We start from the raw sequence: 5,694 nt of genomic DNA on the forward strand, positions 1-5,694 counted from the left end.
TATTTATGTTGAGGTTTGAAGTACATACATACGTACTAATGTAGGAGCAAGTAAAAGGAAATAAGCAAAATGTTAGCAACAATACTGCACTAATATGTTGAGCTGTACGTCTTGGGGTTGTCGTGACAGTGCATCGGCAACGACGTTCTACTTACTCTTGCGGTACTTTACATCGAATGTATGTTCCTGGAGCTCTAGTGCCCATCTTGCAATGCGTCCTGAGGGACTCTCGATCGCATTCAGCCATTTCAAGGACAGGTGGTCGGTGATAACCGTGAATGCGTAACCCTCCAGGTACGGTCTCATTTTCCGTATAGCCCACACAATGGCCAGACACTCCTTTTCAGTCGCCGAGTAGTTTTGCTCTGCCTTGTTCAGCCGTCGACTAGCGTAGGCTATGACTCGCTCCGCGCCGTCTAACTCCTGTGTCAGTACTGCACCTAGTCCAAAGACGCTGGCGTCGGTTTGTAGCGCGAAATGCTGGGAAAAATCTGGACAGGCTAATACCGGTGCTTCCGTTAGTGCGCTCCTTAATTTTTCAAAGGCCGTCTGCTGCTCATTGCCCCATTTCCATCGGCTTCCTTTCTTCAGTAATGACGTCAGAGGGTGTGCAATGTGCGAAAAATCCGGAACAAATCGCCGATACCATGACGCTACGCCCAGAAAGCGCCGTAACTCGCGTGTGTTTGTTAGTGGTATCAATTCTATAATCGCCGCAATCTTGTCAGGATCGGTGTGAATCCCTTCTTCGCTCACCACATGACCCAGGTATTTCAAACTCTTTTTGAAAAACTCACACTTCTCTGAGTTGATTTTGAGGTTCGCCTGTCGCAATCGTCAAAACACTTCTTTAAGGTGTTCCATGTGTTGGCCTAGCCTCGCACTCGTGATAATAATATCGTCCAGATACGCAAACGCGTGCGGACTTTGTCCAGTGCTCGTTGAAACGTCGCAGGCGCTGAATGTAGCCCGAACGGCATTACGCGCCACTGGAACAAGCCACGTCCTGGCACAGTGAACGCAGTATACTCCTTACTACTCTCTTCCATCGGGATTTGCCAGTACCCATTCTTCAAGTCGAGGCTGCTAATGAATTTAGCGCTTCTCAGGCGGTCTAAAATATGTTGGATTCGTGGGAGTGGGTACGCATCCGGTACCGATCGCGAGTTAAGTTGCCGATAGTCCACGCAAAGTCTCCACTTTCCATTTTTCTTCTTTACGAGCACGATTGGCGCGCTGTGTGGGCTATGGGAAGGCTCGATGCACTGCTTCTCTATTAACTCGTCGATCTGCCTGTTTATTACCTCCTGCATTTTCGGGTTCTTGGGAACCCGCTGCTATTACTACTCTACCATCCGCTGTTGCTCTCGCGATTACTCGCCCTTCCGCTTGCTTAAGAATTGGTGTTACATTGACTGGGGTTGCATTACTGGAGACCCCACTCTTCGTCGCGAATGGGATCCTTGGCCGTTTCCCTGTTTCCCACGGCAACAGTCTGAAGTTCGAATGTTCCGCCGACCACACGTCCAACAGAATTGCGGGATATTGTTGCGACATTCGTAGGCGAAATGTCCGTCTTCGCCGCATCGTCTGCACGCCGTTCGTGGGTTTACTCGGCTATATTCTTCGCTTTTACGTTGGTGTCCCGTAGGTGGCGCATAATCGCCTCCATCGTGCCGTCTCGCTGGCGTCGTATACCTCTCTCTTCTCTGCTCCTCTCGGGTAGTGTAGTTGCGCTCTTCATTTCCTCTCGGCGTTATTGCGCGGGGCAATGCTCGTTGCGACTCCTTCTCTGCTACAATATTCTCGTAGTCTTCTGCCAGACTTACCAACTCTCCAAGAGTGTTGAACTCGGTTTGTTTAATGTACAGCTGGTATTCGCTTCGGCAGTTCTTATAGATGCGCCGCAGATTTTGTGCCTCCGTATAGTCGGAATGACGCATTAGCCCTTGTAGCGCTAGTACATAGTCTTTAAATGCCTCTCTGGGCCGTTGAACACGCTGCCGTATCTCATCATCGAGTCTTTCGAAATACCGGGAATTCAAGAAGAACTTCAGGAAATCTCGCTTACACGTCTCCCAGTCTCTCCAGTGACCGTGATTGTTTCGTAACCAGACCAGGGCTCTATCCTTAAATAACTCGACTAATGCTCGTGGAAGTGCGTCTCTTTCTATCTCGTACCCGTCGGCTAATTCTTCGACGCGTTGATGAAACCCAGCGGGTTCTTGCCGCCATCGTATTTGACGCCCCATTTGCGTACGCGGTCCATGATAGTTGGGGCTGATCGTTGTGAGTCGACGTATACTGGATACATGTGCACGTTCGGCGTTCCTCTTGTGCTGTCGTCGTTGATGGGTTGTTGTGTAGGCGGTAGTAGGTGCACTTCGGGTCTCTTCAGCGTTGGTGCGTTCCCCGCGCTTGTAGACCTCGTATGTTTAAGCGCTAAATCAGTGACCCGATCGCCGAACTCCGTCGTATAGGTCATACGCTCCCCTTTATTTAAGTAGTACACCCACTTTGTTTTCACCATTTTTTTATTTCTATTTTTATTTTTATTTTATTTTTTTGTTTATGCCCCTTTGTTTCACGTTACCCTCTTATTGGTAAGGAATGTTTGATTACTCTCACAGTTCTTAATTTCTGGGCTTTACCCTGTGTCTCTATCACTTTAAAGGTGTCTTTGCACTCTTGCTTGGTAGTTTTCCAAATCACTTCACTTCACTTTTGTTATCTGTGAGTTCTCCTCCTTGGCCCTTACTGCTTCCTTTATTTTTAAGGGCCCCACGTTGGGCGCCAATTGTAACGAACCCGGTTTATCCGGTCTATAGCTGGGCTGTGGCTCAGTCGGATGTTGGGTTCCCTTATCCAAACGTTAAAATAAATACGCCAATGATTCTTATAGTGACGCTTCTTCATTTCGCTATTTAGCTGGCAGCGTTTGCACGTCACACCAATATAACGCATTTCCTTGGCGGCGTTTCCACGTCACACCATATAAGTACTACTTGGCAGCGTTTTCACGTCACACCAATATAACGTATTGCTTTGGCAGCGTTTTCACGTCACACCATATACCTACCTACTAAGCAACTTAGTCTTCACAATCGTTGTTTAGCCATTCCAATCTGCGTTTGCACGATCGACTAGAGTATACGACTACTCTACCAGAAGTCCTTTTTAATTCCAATTGCTGCTCTATTTATCACGCAGGCAGACAGTTATCCTAACAATATTGTTGCTAACATTTTGCTTATTTCATTTTACTTGCTGCTTCATTAGTACGTATGTATGTACTTCAAACCTCAACATAAATATGTACATATGTATGTCAATTTCACGAATATAAATATATATATCCAACAATTCATTTAATATGTATATATATAAGTAGATAAATACAATTCAGGTCTACATACATGTATTAATGTATATATATATAATAACAATTATGGAAAATTCTACGTACATGTATATATATATATATATATAATGTAAAAACTCAACAATTCAATTTCATTAAATGTGAGAGCCAATTGTGAAGTCCCTGAGTGTAGGGACTTGGGGTCTTCACATATTTTAAATAGATTTGGATCACAAAATATCTTAAATATATTGTATATCAAAATATGTTCGAAAGACTGCACTTAAACTCTCACATTTTCTGCTCCTGGCCAGTTTTTAAGCCCTCATCCTCTGACGAATCGTTCAACCGGAACTCCGTCGTGCTTATTAAAATTTCCTTTTACCACGCTTTTATAAACTCGCTTTCTTTTTTATTTCATTTTAATTTGCACAAATTGACATGTGTACATTAGGGTGATTCAAAATTGGAACTTTTTGAATTTCGACTGAGAACGTTCGGATCCTTGAAGACAAGAGGGAAGAAAAGTTCCTCCTCAAATTTCAGCTTATTTGAACAAGATTTAGAAGTCGCTCAACGCTGTTGTTTGTTTTCCGGAAACAACAGATTTTAGATGCATCTTTATTAACAAATAGGTATATTTTCATCAAATCTTGTCGGATTTCGTTGAAATTTCGAAGGTGGGTTCCAAAATATTAGCTTATTGGAACTCAGTTTATATAAGTTCGATAAATTAGTTTTAAACACATTTATTAATTAGTTAGTAACTAAGTTTTGCCTTATAAAAAATTTATATTTGCATTATTTTTTTTGTTCCTTAGCCACTGAGCGTATGCTTAATACAACTAATGTTTAGGCCCATACCTAAATATGCTGCACCACCCTAATGTGCGTTAAATAATTTTGTATCTGAGTGCACACATATATAAGATACGGCTAACATTCCAGCCGTTAACAATATGCCCCGCCGTACGGTAACTCAGTTGAGGGGAAACTCAAGGAAGGTTACTGTTCGGCGGGCTCAAACCCTTTTTCGTTTGTTGGCACTCCTTCACTTCCTAGAAGACCAGCAGAGTGACTGCCAGCCACCACACCACGTCAGCAAGGTAATTTCATCAAGCTATTAGCAAAATCTATGTTTAAATTCACTCTGTTTTATTAAACATTTTTTCTCAACAAATAAAGCAAACATTTGTTATTATTGTTAACCATTAAATACTAATACGCTGTTGTTTTTTNTGAGGGGAAACTCAAGGAAGGTTAATGTTCGGCGGGCTCAAACCCTTTTTCGTTTGTTGGCACTCCTTCACTTCCTAGAAGACCAGCAGAGTGACTGCCAGNTACTAACTAATGTTTAGGCCCATACCTAAATATGCTGCACCACCCTAATGTGCGTTAAATAATTTTGTATCTGAGTGCACACATATATAAGATACGGCTAACATTCCAGCCGTTAACAATATGCCCCGCCGTACGGTAACTGAGTTGAGGGGAAACTCAAGGAAGGTTACTGTTCGGCGGGCTCAAACCCTTTTTCGTTTGTTGGCACTCCTTCACTTCCTAGAAGACCAGCAGAGTGACTGCCAGCCACCACACCACGTCAGCAAGGTAATTTCATCAAGCTATTAGCAAAATCTATACTGAAATTCACTCTGTTTTATTAAACATTTTTTCTCACCAAATAAAGCAAACATTTGTTATTATTGTTAACCATTAAATACTAATACGCTGTTGCTTTTTGTCACTTATTTTCTTTGCGTGCGAGCGCCTTAACAATTCCAAGACGCCGGCGCGTAAATATTGGTCCTTCTCAACCGAGAAATTGACCTCCGAGTACGAGTACTCCACAGCGCCAAAAAATACAGTCCACACGCACCACTGCCGCTTGGTCGCCACATTACCACAATTTGCAACAGGATCATCTGCCAGTTGAAGGCTTTTTTATTATTGATACACCGCAAAAGGACATAGGATACACTGCCACTTGATCGCTACATTTGCCACAGCAGCGACAGTTCCAGCAACTTATTTTATCACAAAAGCAGCACTTCTATTTACAAAGGTACGCGGTTTTGATTTCACACCTCAGTGCACTTTCAAACATTATTTATAAAATCGAGTGTCAAACAAAAATATCGCGGGTGAATTTGTGAGAAAAAGGGTAAAAAAGATTTAATTTGCTTTGAACTTCATGAAAAATTTGCAAACCGTTCGTTTTGTTTTTTTTGTTTTCCACATTCGCTATTAAGATACACCGAAGATATCGCCATTTTGAAGTGATCAGGTGTTGTTGTTGTTGCAAGGTGATTTATTTAAAGCGAAGCACTTGCTTA

General features: G+C 42.8%; 1 pseudogene; it reads right to left on the reverse strand.

Annotated features, from left to right (window-relative positions):
* Positions 1 to 1,426: 1,426 nt before the first annotated feature.
* Positions 1,427 to 2,530, reverse strand: LOC108372937 (uncharacterized; annotated as a pseudogene).
* Positions 2,531 to 5,694: the final 3,164 nt, after the last annotated feature.

Source organism: Rhagoletis zephyria, unplaced genomic scaffold (assembly GCF_001687245.7).
Source record: "Rhagoletis zephyria isolate East Lansing unplaced genomic scaffold, Rhagoletis_zephyria_1.1 Rzeph_scaffold_06181, whole genome shotgun sequence".
In the NCBI taxonomy this organism is placed as follows: Eukaryota; Metazoa; Arthropoda; class Insecta; order Diptera; family Tephritidae; genus Rhagoletis; species Rhagoletis zephyria.